The sequence below is a fragment of the Schistocerca americana genome, chromosome 4 (assembly GCF_021461395.2).
Source record: "Schistocerca americana isolate TAMUIC-IGC-003095 chromosome 4, iqSchAmer2.1, whole genome shotgun sequence".
Taxonomy (NCBI): domain Eukaryota; kingdom Metazoa; phylum Arthropoda; class Insecta; order Orthoptera; family Acrididae; genus Schistocerca; species Schistocerca americana.
The window spans coordinates 339,391,224-339,407,281 of NC_060122.1; the positions used below are offsets into that span (position 1 = coordinate 339,391,224).

Below are 16,058 nucleotides of genomic sequence, written 5' to 3' on the forward strand. Positions count from 1 at the left end.
CCAAACTCTTTTCTACTCCACTTGCATGGTCGATTACAGTCAGTTCGCGTTTCTTTTTAATCCATGTGCAACAGCAAAAGTCGGAGTTAGAATGGGGGGGGGGGGGCTTAGAGCATAATTTATATATGAAGATTCTAGAAGAATTTAGTGTTAAATACACTGCTAGCCCCGGCACCTCGCACCTGTACAAGATCCAAACGGTGCAGCACATGCACCCTCATGATCTGTAGCGACATTCTGAATTTGCTCTTCGATTTCTGGCACGGATCGAAGTTGATGACATGTTGCTGGGCAATATTGTATAGAGTGACGACGCACGTTTTATACTACAAGTTACAGTGAGTAAACGTAATTGCCGAATTCGGGGTATTGATAAACTACGTGTTGTGCACGAAGGGCCAGCGCACTCGCCGTAGGTGACTTTGTGGCATGGACTCACAAGCATCGTAATTCTCAGCCCGTTCTGCTTTGAGGAGGAAATCCCCGAGGGCTTGTCAGGTGTACCGTGACATCTGCGCGTTATTGAGACCTCCATGTACAGCATGTGATTCCTGCTTTGGAAGAGTGCAGCTGTGTGGAAACCACTGCTTTCATGCAAGATAGGGCAACATCTCACGCCGCTCGCCCAATGAAAGATCTGCTTAATACAACGTTCTACGAACGTGTTATCTCCAGAAGTCTTCCAGCAGGATCATCTGATATGAGTCCATGTGACTATTGATTCTGGGGATGTTTAAAAGATCATGTTTACCAGGAACACGTTCGGTCTCTACCTTATCTGAAGACAGTATACAGGAACACTTCACTCATATTCCACTACAACAGTTGTGAGCAAGCCGGCCGAAGTGGCCGTGCGGTTAAAGGCGCTGCAGTCTGGAACCGCAAGACCGCTGCGGTCGCAGGTTCGAATCCTGCCTCGGGCATGGATGTTTGTGATGTCCTTAGGTTAGTTAGGTTTAACTAGTTCTAAGTTCTAGGGGACTAATGACCTCAGCAGTTGAGTCCCATAGTGCTCAGAGCCATTTTTTTTGAGTTGTGAGCAACTGTTGATCACGTGGTTTTGCAGCATCTCGTCACCATTCCTTGTTGTCATACTGAAGAAATTGTGCAAGTGGCAGTTAATAATGAAATCAAATAATTTTTTTTCACTTGTTTTACCTTTCTTGCCCACAAACCGTTCGTAATCCATTACACATGGAAACATTTCTATACATCTTTCTTGCACTCACGGCGTCAGATTCGTACCTGGTGGCCAAAACTGAAATTATTGTAAATCGGTTCTGCATTAAAGCATTAGCATATCTACCAAGTTTCACTACGGGACTTCAGTGAGAAGCTGTACTTTAATTATAACCAACCGGTATTTAGTTGAATCTACAACCTTTAAATCTGTTATATTCATCGTGTAACTGAAATTTAACTCATCTTTTTTGAGTACTTATGAGGAGGACAACATTTTAGTACGGTTCTCCTGATGACCTAACCACACGGTAAACGACAGCATCATCTGAACTTGCCCCCCTTCTTGCAGCGGTATACCGTAGGGCTCTAGAAGAGCGTAGGATTCCAAAAGATTGGAAAATGGCACAGGTCACCCCCGTTTTCAAGAAGGGACGTCGAACATATGTGCAAACTATAGACCTATATCTCTATCGTCGATCAGTTGTAGAATTTTGGAACACGTATTATGTTCGAGTATAATGACTTTTCTGGGGACAAGAAATCTACTCTGTAGGAATCAGCATGGGTTTCGAAAAAGACGATCGTGTCAAACCCAGCTCGCGCTATTCGTCCAGGAGGCTCATAGGGCCATAGACACGGGTTCCCAGGTAGATGCCGTGTTTCTTGACTTCCGCAAGGCGTTCGATACAGTGCCCCACAGTCGTTTAATGAACAAAGTAAGAGCATATGGACTATCAGACCAATTGTGTGATTGGATTTAAGAGTTCCGACATAACAGAACGCAGCATGTCATTCTCAATGGAGAGAAGTCTTCCGAAGTAAGAGTGATTTCAGGTGTGCCGCAGGGGAGTGTCGTAGGACTGTTGCTATTCACAATATACGTAAATGACCTTCTGGATAACATCGGAAGTTCACTGAGGCTTTTTGCAGATGATGCTGTGGTATATCGAGAGGTTGTAAGAATGGAAAATTGTACTGAAATGCAGGATGATCTGCAGCGAATTGACGCATGGAGCAGGGAATGGCAATTTAATCTCAATGTAGACAAGTGTAACGTGCTGCGAATACATAGAAAGAAAGATCCTTTATCATTTAGCTACAATATAGCAGGTCACCAACTGGAAGCAGTTAATTCCATACATTATCTGGGAGTACGCATTAGGAGTGATTTAAAATGGAATGACCATATAAAGTTGATCGTTCGTAAAGTAGATGCCAGGCTGAGATTCATTGGAAGAATCCTAAGGAAATGCAATCCAAAAAGAAAGTAAGTAGATTACAGTACATTTGTTCGCCCACTGCTTGAGTATTGCTCACCGGTGTGGGATCCGTACCAGATGGGGTTGATAGAAGAGAGAGAGAAGATCCAATGGAGAGCAGTGCACTTCATTACAGGATCATTTAGTAATTGCGAAAGCATTATGGAGATGATAGATAAACTCCAGTGGAAGACTCTGCAGGAGAGACACTTAGTAGCTCGGTACGGGCTTTTGTTGAAGTTTCGAGAACATTGCTCCCTCCTACGTATATCTTGCGAAGAGACCATGAGGATAAAATCAGAGAGATTAGAGCCCACACAGAGGCATACCGACAATCCTTCTTTCCAAGAACAATACGAGACTGGAATAGAAGGGAGAACCAGTAGAGGTACTCAAGGTACCCTCCGCCACACACCGTCAGGTGGCTTGCGTAGTATGGATGTAGATGTAGATGAAAACAGTCTAATAGGGCTGTTCGATTTCTAAACTATGTAGTTTAAATATATTAAGAACACCAGACATCACTTCGGCTTCTCTAGATGACTTCCCGTCACATACTACGAACTGTGATATCTCTGTAAGAAAACGACTCCAGTCGCACAACTGGAACGATATTCCGTAAGCACGGAATTCGATTAGAAGCCGCTTGTGAGGATCAGTGTCAGAAAGGCTTCTGAAAATCTGTAACCTGAGATGCCCCGTCGATAGCTCTGTGGCACTAGCCGGCGTTAAAGATTGCAGACGTATCAGCTGTCCTATTTCATCACAATTAAATATCCCTCACACCAGATTACTTCCATCCCCTTCTTTAACAGTGCGGGGTTGGCAAGCGGTAGCCATCACCTGGTGTGGATACCAACGAACTCGTACTCTCTCGTCCGCAGCTCGTGGTCTAGTGGCCAGCGTTGCTGCCTCTGGATCACGGGGTCTCGGGTTCGATTCCCAACCGGCTTAGGGATTTTCTCTTCCTGGGGAGTGGGTGTTTGTGTTGTTCTGATCATTTCATCACCATCATCATCATCATTCTTGACAATGGCTAGACCGGACTGTGTAAAATTTGGACTGTGAAAAAAATTGGGACTCTGTACAGACGCTTATGACCGCGCAGTTGAGCGCCCCACAAACCAAACATCATCATCATCATAATCATCAACATCATCATCATCATAACATCAACATCATCAATGTCGTATACCACCGTAGACCGCGACTCATCAGTCCAGACGACCTCCTTCCACACTTCAAGCGTCCAACGGATCCATGCTAATCTTCGACGCAGTGACGTTCGGTGAGCAAGAAATACACGAGCAAGGCGGTGATTTCCTAACTCCACAGCGAGGAGATGGATGATTTGTTATCCAGCACATAATTAGCGAGTGGACTGTGGCACAAAGGCCCTCTATCTGGTGTTACAAATCGCAATAGTAGGTTGTGACCCCCGTCGTCAGCGAGTATGTTCTCGATATGGTATGAGGCGAAGAGGTCATTGCCTGCAAGACCTCAGAGATGCATGCCGTATGTGTCTGTCGTGTGTATAGATTAAATATTTTCAATCTGAGCTACTGAATGACTGAAAAATTGAAATTGCTTACCCTATATGCAATGCACCGAGTACTGTGAATGATTACTTACTAAACGCAGTAGTGAAACTATATTGAATAATACAAAAATATTACAGTGCCTTTTATATAAAAAATAACATTTTACCCACAGTTAATAAATTTGACATACACTAGTGACATTTATAATGAATAAAGACAAAATTGTGAGCAAGAACAAGCAGCATAGAAAATAAGTGCATCGAAAGAATAGTATTAGATTGGCGCATATGTTCGTACTATTTTTGTTTTGTTCGTTGGTATTCCAGTTTCTACGGATTTATTTATCCATTGTCATTTTTTATGTGCAGTTCACTGTTGCTATTTGAATTTTCATATTGTCACTTTGTTATTTGGAGATACTGGGTGGAGCTGTGGACGCTAGAAAATGGAGTGCCAAGTAGAGAAATTGGAACATTTCCGGCGTTTTCTTGTGTTTGAGTTCAACAGAGGAGTGACAGCAGCGGAGGCAACCAGAAACATTTGCGCCGTGTATGGGGATAATGCCATTGGACAGCGCACGGCAGCAAACTGTTTTTCTCGTTTTAAGGAGCATCGTTTTGACATTAGTGACTTTCAACGTTCAGGAAAACCTTTGGAGTTTGATGAAGATCGTTTAAAAGCATTAATCCATAATGATCCCCAACAATGTACTCGAGAACTGGCAAATGCGATGAACTGTGATCATTTCACCATCGATCGATATGTGCGTGGGGAAGGAAATTCGGCTCTATGCTAAAATCACAGTTGGCTAGTGAACAACACCGACCATTCCTATCCGCTATCATTGCTGGTGATGAGGAATGGTTGAGCCCAAACAAAGCAGTAACTCCTTGCACAAAGACCTGAGCACATTCACAAAAGATGATGTTATGCATCTGGTGTAACAGTGACGGTGTAGTGCACTACGGCTTGCTTCCCCGAGGTGTAACCATCACTGTTGACATTTATTGTCAACGACTGAGACGTCTTGCTAAAGCAATCCAAGAACAACGACCAGAAAGACTGCGTGCAGTGATGCCACTCCACGATAACGCCCACCGGCATTCTGCTAGACTGACAAAAAAACACTATACAGCAGTTGGATTGGGAAGTCATTCTGCACGCACCTTATTCACCTGATATTGCGTTCTCAGATTTTCACCTTTGCCGCTCTTTATCGTACAACCTTCGTGGAAATTCCTTACCGGATGTATAGTCGCGGAATCTATAATTTACCCCAACGTTGGCAGGCTGTTGTAAACAGTGAAGCAGAATACATTAATGGGCAACGGCCATGCCGCAGTGGGTACACCGGTTCCCGTCAGGTCACCGAAGTTAAGCGCTGTCGGGCGTGGCCGGCATTTGGATGGGGGACCATTCGGGTCACCATGCGCTGTTGCCATTTTTCGGAATGCACTCAGCCAGTGCACTCAGCCTCGTGATGCCAATTGAGGAGCTACTCGATCGAACAGTAGCGCCTCCGGTCAAAGACAACCATCATAACGACCAGGATAGCGGTGTGCTGACCACACGCCCCTCCTATCCGCATCATCAGCTGAGGACGATACGGCGGTCGGATGGTCCCGATGGGCCACTTGTGGCCTGAAGACGAAGACGGAGAATACATTAGTATCACTAAAATCTCTGCTGTGTGTATCTGTTTTCTTATCAAACTTACGGAAAAATGCTACGAAGTTATACACCAACCCAATATATTGATCTCTTACAACGCACGAATTGTAGTAGTCAAATTGATATTCCGCACAGAGCAGCTGCAGCATCAGAATTCCAGCTGATATTTTTGACGTTCTGCTATCTGACACGTATTAAGCGAACTGAAGATGGGTGAAAGTTCGAATGAATATACATTAAAACTTGGCTGCTTCCCGTATAGCTGAAAGTAAGAGATTGGAATACAACCAGCAAATAATTCAGGACGCTGAGTTCAAGTGTTTCTTTCAGATGCAGACGTTGGCATATAGAAGGAAGTATAATGACTTTTCTGGAGACTAGAAGTCTACTCTGTAGGAAACAGCATGGGTTTCGAAAAAGACGATCATGTGAAACCCAGCTCGCGCTATTCGTCTACGAGACTCAGAGGCCATAGACACGGGTTCCCAGGTAGATGCCGTGTTTCTTGACTTTCCGCAAGACGTTCGATACAGTTCCCCACAGTCGTTTAATGAACAAAGTAAGACAATATGGACTATCAGACCAATTGTGTGACTGGATTGAAGAGTTCCTAGATAACAGAACGCAGCATGTCATTCCCAATGGAGAGCAGTCATCCGAAGTAAGAGTGATTTCAGGTGTGCCGCAGGGGAGTGTCGTAGGACCGTTGCTGTTCACGATATACATAAATAACCTTGTGGATATCATCGGAAGTTCACTGAGGCTTTTTGCGGAATATGCTGTAGTATATCGAGAGGTTGTAACAATGGAAAATTGTACTGAAATGCAGAAGGATCTGCAGCGAATTGACGCATGGTGCAGGGAATGGCAATTTAATCTCAATGTAGACAAGTGTAATGTGCTGCGAATATATAGAAAGGAAGATACTTTATCATTTAGCTACAATATAGCACGTCACCAACTTGAAGCACTTAATTCCATAAATTATCTGGGAGTAGGCATTAGGAGTGATTTAAAATGGAATGATCATATAAAGTTGATTGTCGGTAAAGCAGATGCCAGCCTGAGATTCATTGGAAGAATCCTAAGGAAATGCAATCCGAAAACAAAGGAACTACGTTACGGTACAGTTGTTGGCCCACTGCTTGAATATTGCTCACCAGTGTGGGATCCATACCAGATAGGGTTGATAGAAGAGACCGAGAAGACCCAACGGAGAGCAGCGCGCTTCGTTACAGGATCATTTAGTAATTGCGAAAGCGTTACGGATATGATAGATAAACTCCAGTGGAAGACTCTGCAGGAGAGACGCCCAGTAGCTCGGTACGGGCTTTTGTTAAAGTTTCGAGAACATACCTTCACCGAGGAGTCAAGCAGTATATTGCTCCCTCCTACGTATATCTCGCGACGAGACCATGAGGATAAAATCAGAGAGATTAGAGCCCACACAGAGGCATACCGACAATCTTTCTTTCCACAAAGAATACGAGACTGGAATAGAAGGGAGAACCGATACAGATACTCAAAGTACCCTCCGCCACACACCCTCAGGTGGCTTGCGGAGTATGGATGTAGATGTAGAATTCGTGGCGGGCCGCATCACACCAATCGAAAGATTCATGATCCCTGAAAATAACCTATACTGCAGTTTTGAATATGCTTTCTCGAAGAGTATTACTAAAAGTGAAGCATTTTTTTCTAATTTTGATCTTGTTTTCTCCTTTTCATACTCATTACACATTTGCTATGTAGCGAAAATTTCCCATTACCTGTTAGCGTAAGCGCTAAAGCTATAATTTTACATTATCTTGTTTTTGGCGAATACTTTCCATTCAGCAATTCTTGCACCTGGCACTCACAGATGAACCGTTAAACGGAACGGTGCAGCCGGATGCCCGAAAATTCGACTCCTATCAAGCACGCGACGGCAACGCCTGGGAGATTACGGGGAACGCATGTGTGCGGTTGGCGGAAGCCGTACGGAGCGTTGCAAGGATAACGACCCCGGCGCGGCCGCGGCTGCGTGCCTAATTAGATATACGGAGGGAGCAGAGCGTAAGCCGCAAGCCCAGGAGTGCGGGCCCCTTCCGACTGCGTCGCCCGTGTTTGTAAGGCAGGTTAGCGGAGCACGATCAGATTACAGGCGCGAGGGCGGTAGGACGCCAGCCAGGGCCTCCGGTTTAATAGGCTGTCTCAGGTGCGCCACAGTAAAAATGTGTCCGAAAGCGCTCCAGCTATTACAAAGAAGACTCTTTCCGGTTACCAGCGTTTGATGGCATTTAAGTTATTTTCTTCCATGTGAATATTAAAGACTCAAAATTTGATGATTTCACGTGACTTCAACCAAAAGCAATCATCATCTTACTATCATCTCAATGGCGGAAATCGTGTAAATTGTTATCTTTGAATTCTGTCACTCCCTTTGCCACTCTCAGTGGCGTCCAAAAATCTAGCAACTGGGCAGGCCACCCAATCCAGTACAATCTGCTCCCTGTTGGAAACTGAACTATGTTTTGTGCACTTACCTGTAGCATCGCTACGTGGGAGATATCATATTAGATTTCATCATAATTTGCTGTTTCTGTATTGTGTGAATATGTTGCGTGTAATGACGGTATGCCGTTTCAAGGCATGGCGCACTGAAGATTTATAACAAACACATTACTCTTGATACGACGTATTAAAAATTAAATATCAGATAACCACAACAGCGCTGTGTAGCCGCGTGGTCTTAGGCGCCTTGCCACGGTTCGCGGCTCCCCCTGTCAGAGGTTCGAGTCTTCCATCGGGCATGGGTGTATGTGTTGTCCTTAGCGTAAGTTAAAGTTAGATTAAGTAGAGTATAAGTAGAGTATAAGCCCCCCCCATGAACCATGGACCTTGCCGTTGGTGGGGAGGCTTGCGTGCCTCAGCGATACAGATAGCCGTGCCGTAGGTGCAACCACAACGGAGGGGTATCTGTTGAGAGGCCAGACAAACGTGTGGTTCCTGAAGAGGGGCAGCAGCCTTTTCAGTAGTTGCAAGGGCAACAGTCTTGATGATTGACTGATCTGGCCTTGTAACAATAACCAAAACGGCCTTGCTGTGCTGGTACTGCGAACGGCTGAAAGCAAGGGGAAACTACAGCCGTAATTTTTCCCGAGGGCATGCAGCTTTACTGTATGATTACATGATGATGGCGTCCTCTTGGGTAAAATATTCCGGAGGTAAAATAGTCCCCCATTCGGATCTCCGGGCGGGGACTACTCGAGAGGATGTCGTTATCAGGAGAAAGAAAACTGGCGTTCTACGGATCGGAGCGTGGAATGTCAGATCCCTTAATCGGGCAGGTAGGTTAGAAAATTTAAAAAGGGAAATGGATAGGTTGAAGTTAGATATAGTGGGAATTAGTGAAGTTCGGTGGCAGGAGGAACAAGACTTCTGGTCAGGTGACTACAGGGTTATAAACACAAAATCAAATAGGGGTAATGCAGGAGTAGGTTTAATAATGAATAGGAAAATAGGAATGCGGGTAAGCTACTACAAACAGCATAGTGAACGCATTATTGTGGCCAAGATAGATACGAAGCCCACGCCTACTACAGTAGTACAAGTTTATATGCCAACTAGCTCTGCAGATGACGAAGAAATTGAAGAAATGTATGATGAAATAAAAGAAATTATTCAGATTGTGAAGGGAGACGAAAATTTAATAGTCATGGGTGACTGGAATTCGAGTGTAGGAAAAGGGAGAGAAGGAAACATAGTAGGTGAATATGGATTGGGGGACAGAAATGAAAGAGGAAGCCGCCTGGTCGAATTTTGCACAGAGCACAACATAATCATAACTAACACTTGGTTTAAGAATCATGAAAGAAGGTTGTATACATGGAAGAACCCTGGCGATACTAAAAGGTATCAGATAGATTATATAATGGTAAGACAGAGATTTAGGAACCAGGTTTTAAATTGTAAGACATTTCCAGGGGCAGATGTGGACTCTGACCACAATCTATTGGTTATGACCTGTAGATTAAAACTGAAGAAACTGCAAAAAGGTGGGAATTTAAGGAGATGGGACCTGGATAAACTAAAAGAACCAGAGGTTGTACAGAGATTCAGGGAGAGCATAAGGGAGCAATTGACAGGAATGGGGGAAATAAATACAGTAGAAGAAGAATGGGTAGCTTTGAGGGATGAAGTAGTGAAGGCAGCAGAGGATCAAGTAGGTAAAAAGACGAGGGCTAGTAGAAATCCTTGGGTAACAGAAGAAATATTGAATTTAATTGATGAAAGGAGAAAATATAAAAATGCAGTAAGTGAAACAGGCAAAAAGGAATACAAACGTCTCAAAAATGAGATCGACAGGAAGTGCAAAATGGCTAAGCAGGGATGGCTAGAGGACAAATGTAAGGATGTAGACGCCTATCTCACTAGGGGTAAGATAGATACCGCCTACAGGAAAATTAAAGAGACCTTTGGAGATAAGAGAACCACTTGTATGAATATCAAGACCTCAGATGGAAACCCAGTTCTAAGCAAAGAAGGGAAAGCAGAAAGGTGGAAGGAGTATATAGAGGGTCTATACAAGGGCGATGTACTTGAGGACAATATTATGGAAATGGAAGAGGATGTAGATGAAGATGAAATGGGAGATATGATACTGCGTGAAGAGTTTGACAGAGCACTGAAAGACCTGAGTCGAAACAAGGCCCCCGGAGTAGACAATATTCCATTGGAACTACTGACGGCCGTGAGAGAGCCAGTCCTGACAAAACTCTACCATCTGGTGAGCAAGATGTATGAAACAGGCGAAATACCCTCAGACTTCAAGAAGAATATAATAATTCCAATCCCAAAGAAAGCAGGTGTTGACAGATGTGAAAATTACCGAACTATCAGCTTAATAAGTCACAGCTGCAAAATACTAACACGAATTCTTTACAGACGAATGGAAAAACTAGTAGAAGCCAACCTCGGGGAAGATCAGTTTGGATTCCGTAGAAACACTGGAACACGTGAGGCAATACTGACCTTACGACTTATCTTAGAAGAAAGATTAAGGAAAGGCAAACCTACGTTTCTAGCATTTGTAGACTTAGAGAAAGCTTTTGACAATGTTGACTGGAATACTCTCTTTCAAATTCTAAAGGTGTCAGGGGTAAAATACAGGGAGCGAAAGGCTATTTACAATTTGTACAGAAACCAGATGGCAGTTATAAGAGTCGAGGGACATGAAAGGGAAGCAGTGGTTGGGAAGGGAGTAAGACAGGGTTGTAGCCTCTCCCCGATGTTGTTCAATCTGTATATTGAGCAAGCAGTAAAGGAAACAAAAGAAAAATTCGGAGTAGGTATTAAAATTCATGGAGAAGAAATAAAAACTTTGAGGTTCGCCGATGACATTGTAATTCTGTCAGAGACAGCAAAGGACTTGGAAGAGCAGTTGAATGGAATGGACAGTGTCTTGAAACGAGGATATAAGATGAACATCAACAAAAGCAAAACAAGGATAATGGAATGTAGTCTAATTAAGTCGGGTGATGCTGAGGGAATTAGATTAGCAAATGAGGCACTTAAAGTAGTAAAGGAGTTTTGCTATTTGGGGAGCAAAATAACTGATGATGGTCGAAGTAGAGAGGATATAAAATGTAGGCTGGCAATGGCAAGGAAAGCGTTTCTGAAGAAGAGAAATTTGTTAACATCCAGTATAGATTTAAGTGTCAGGAAGTCATTTCTGAAAGTATTCGTATGGAGTGTAGCCATGTATGGGAGTGAAACATGGACGATAAATAGTTTGGACAAGAAGAGAATAGAAGCTTTCGAAATGTGGTGCTACAGAAGAATGCTGAAGATTAGATGGGTAGATCACATAACTAATGAGGAAGTATTGAATAGGATTGGGGAGAAGAGAAGTTTGTGGCACAACTTGACCAGAAGAAGGGATCGGTTGGTAGGACATGTTCTGAGGCATCAAGGGATCACCAATTTAGTATTGGAGGGCAGCATGGAGGGTAAAAATCGTAGAGGGGTACCAAGAGATGAATACACTAAGCAGATTCAGAAGGATGTAGGTTGCAGTAGGTACTGGGAGATGAAAAAGCTTGCACAGGATAGAGTAGCATGGAGAGCTGCATCAAACCAGTCTCAGGACTGAAGACCACAACAACAACAACAAGCCTAGGGACCGATGAACTCGGCAGTTTGGTCCCTTAGGAACTTACCACAAATTTCCGATTTTAGTTAACAACACATCGGCAGTAGAAGCCTTTAGGAGACCATAATATGAACGATGATAAATGACAGAAGTGTTTGTGTTCGGCGTGGTCTCGTGTGCTTAGGGACGTGCAGTTACAGAGTAGTAGGAAGAAAATTCATTTTCTGCTATGGGCCAATTTTTCTTTTTTTCATTTTCGCGTTTCCCTCTGATTCTGGTGCGTTCTTATTCATGTAACAAAACTGTGTTCTGCAATATCCGTTGTTATCCATACATCCTATAAAAATGGATGGATGTATGGTTGTGTGTGTGTGTGTATGTTCCACATCTTCTCCTAAACCACTGGATCGATTTCAAGCAAACTTCGGACATACATACCTTACTGTACGGTAACAATCGCTGTGGAGGTGAGAAATACCTGCTTGTCAAAGGGATGGGGATGGAAGACAAGTGTAACTCGGACTTTATACATCCAGCATTTGAGAATGAGAGCTCCCAGCGACTTGCACCTTTACGAATTTTTTTCTTGCCATCAGCCACTACAAAATGACGAAAGGAAAAAGTTTATCGCTTACTACTTTTCGTTGCTCACGCAGTAAAAGTACCCCATGAGGCATGATGTAGTTCATTACTTCTTTAGTGCTAATTGGTACGGTGTTGCCGGCCGAAGTGGCCGTGCGGTTAAAGGCGCTGCAGTCTGGAACCGCAAGACCGCTACGGTCGCAGGTTCGAATCCTGCCTCGGGCATGGATGTGTGTGATGTCCTTAGGTTAGTTAAGTTTAAGTAGTTCTAAGTTCTAGGGGACTGATGACCACAGATGTTAAGTCCCATAGTGCTCAGAGCCATTTGAACCATTTGGTACGGTGTTAGATTCCGGCTGGGTCGGAGATTTTCTCCGTTCGGGGACTGGGTGTTGTGTTGTCCTAATGAAGAAATTGTTCATCAGAGAAAGAGAGAGTTTTGAAAGTTCGGCGTTTCAAGACGAGACACGGAATGCTGCCTTTTCTTCTTTATGCATATCGCTTAATGAAACTGGTTATCGCGTAACTTTTTTTTGAATGATTAGAGAATTCTGATAACTGAACGAAATGTTTTGTTAAAAATTCTCTTTTATGTTTGTTAAAAGCCACGGCTAAATTTTCTCAGGGCGCTATCCCACTTATTTCAACGTGAAGACATCCGTCTCACTCACGATGGATTTAAAAAAATCTTTCTTTAATATTACGCGTTAAGCCAATTAAACACAATGCTTTATTATTTTTTCTGTGAGGCTTGATGCTCCGGGATAGCTGCCAATGTGCAATGGCAGCGTACACATTTATAGAAATTACTCTTAATAAAACTGTACCTCTAGCCGAAAATGAATTGGAAAATATTACAAGACGCCGTTTTGTATTTATTGAGATCATTTTTTAATATTTTTAGCATTAAGTGACTATTAAAATAGCACATTTCATTTTTATTAATAATGGCGTCGCTACAACAATGAGCCTAAACAAAATGACCAGGGCAACATTTAATTATTACGTAACTAAATCATGGGTAGGAAAGGTACTTGCTACTGACAAAAACACATGTTTGAATGATTATTTTTATATATATTCAAATTATTACTAGTATTACTAAAGATAATTATATTAGTCACAGACCGTGAACAATAAACGTCCGTCAGTTAGAACATAAGACCCAAGAAGATAATCAAACAAAAAACGTTTCTCCATTTTGTACCAAATAACAAAGATACTACACACAACTATTCTCTATTTTTCTCCAGAGACTATGCTATATCGTGTCACAATTAAAGAAACGCGTCATTGGTGAATGTGACTGGGAAGGGTTAGGGGAGGGGGTAATGTTAGCAGTTACTTTAATATGTATCTTCCGCAAAAAACCTTTGGTTGACATCTGGAATACTGGTGTAGACATCACACATGCAGAAAATATCATGTTATGCGTCTGGTGGGTAAAGAACGCTTCGTGTACCACGAACTGCTTCGCAGAAATGCAATCGCAGTTTCTAGCATTGCCAACACCTCAGATGGCTTCCCAGAGTCCGAGAAGAAAAATATCCAAGAAGGTTGCGCTGAGTGTTAATGTATGTTCGTGCGCTGCTAACACAACAAACGCAGCTATTCAGAAATTTTATTGGGATGTGTTCTGCATCGCATACACTCTTCTGATCTGAAGCACTCATACCCTACCTTCTGCAACATCTATCCAGAAGTCTGTGAGGAAACTTGTTCCATACTGAAAATACTTCTCAAATTTGGCTTGTAGAACGCTTCCAACTTCGAACAAGCAGATTTCTTCCCACGTGGAATAGAACCATAAATAATCAAGGGAAATGTATATATGCTGACACTCGTCCCAAATAAGAACTGTTAGTGCGGCAAGCAGATGTTACGAACTTTTTAAGCGATATAGTGTGATGATAAAGACACAGGACTCTTAGTCGGTAGAAGCTGAATTAATGCCTCCATCTCACTAAGCACACTGATTCAAGTTTTTCGTCGTTGCGTTAATCACTCGATCGATAGTCTCTTAATCAAAGCCACGTTAACTTCCTTTCCTTCCATAATAGATGGAACAAGTTATTCACATCCAAATCCTTAGAACAGTAAACCCTAAGTTTTCTCCCTTTCGTTTGCTAAGAGCTTTTGCATTAATGCAATATCGTTTATATTTGTGTTTCCTCTGCTTCATCTTATTGATATGTACTGCCCGCTAGATTGTCAAGTCTTAATATTCTTACATCTTTATCGCACATGGACAATCCAAAATTGCTTCGTGTTAATAAATACGGCAATACCTAGAAAATGAGGGGAACATTAAATTCATTTCAGTGACTGCGGAACTGAAGATATATCTTCATGCTCAGAACTGTCACTGCACATAATTTGTGTTAATAATGGTTCAAATGGCTCTAAGGACTATGGGACTTAACATCCGAGGTCATCAGTCCCCTAGACGTAGAACTACTTAAACCTAACCAACCTAAGGATATGACACACATCCATGCCCGAGGCAGGATTCGAACCTGCGACCATAGCGGCAGCGCTGTTCCGGACTGAAACGCCTAGAACCCCTCGGCCACAGCGACCGGCTATTAATAATGGCAACACTTCCCGGTGAAGGTATCATTTGTACGCATATTCTCGAGAAAGTAGATTTCTAATTTTCACTCGAGTTTTGTACTTCGTACGTAGCTGTTTGGTTGTGAGTGGAAACAATGGAGAAAATCGTAAACAGGCACAATACAAACCAACGGACTGGCGTAAATATTTCGTAATACTCCGAACAACAAAAGTGGTAACATTAATATTATCACCAATTTCGATACTGTGTAGGCTTCTTTTCTTTTATTTACCTACTTACTGTTTAGTAGGTAGAACACAAACGTAACTCTCTTGCCAGCTTGAAGATTAGTTTGAGCTATACAGTAGAGTCGGATGGTCACGCTGAAGTCATTAGCGATTGCGCGCGATCTCGGATTGTGCTGAATGGCGATGGAAATCGGCTGTGTCCTTGTTCAAGAAATCATCTTTGCGTTTTCTTCGAATGATTTACGAGAGTAATATTGTTAATGTTTACAGTCATATTTTCTCAGCTGTCGCTTCGGTTATGCTTATCTTGTAGATAAGAGCAAATCAGTTTTCTGTTTTTAATCACACATGTTTCAGTTATTCCTACTACATACCATCAGTAGTCAATAAATTAAAAGAAAAGAAAAAAAAGAAGCTATATAGGGTGGTCCACTGATAGTGACCGGGCCAAATATCTCACGAAATAAGCATCAAACGAAAAAACTACAAAGAACGAAACTCGTCTAGCTTGAAGGGGGAAACCAGATGGCGCTATCGTTGGCCCGCTAGATGGCGCTGCCATAGGTCAAACGGATATCAACTGCGTTTTTTAAATAGGAACCCCCATTTTTTATTACATATTCGTGTAGTATGTAAAGAAATATGAATGTTTTAGTTGTACCACTTTTTTCGCTTTGTGATAGATGGCGCTGTAATAGTCACAAACGTATAAGTACGTGGTATCACGTAACATTCCGCCAGTGCGGACGGTATTTGCTTCGTGATACATTACTCGTATTAATATGAACCGTTTGCCAATTGCGGAAAAGGTCAATACCGTGTTGATGTATGGCTGTTGTGATCAGAACGCCCAACGGGCATGTGCTCTGTATGCTGCTCGGTATCCTG

At 42.7% G+C, this 16,058-nt stretch overlaps 1 protein-coding gene and 1 pseudogene across 2 annotated transcripts in view; one reads left to right on the forward strand and one right to left on the reverse strand.

The window, feature by feature from the left end:
- The window catches only part of LOC124614043 (uncharacterized protein ZK1073.1), a 602,405-nt gene that overhangs the window by 346,634 nt on the left and 239,713 nt on the right, over positions 1-16,058 (reverse strand). The window lies entirely within an intron of this gene.
- Positions 5,306-5,423, forward strand: LOC124614283 (annotated as a pseudogene).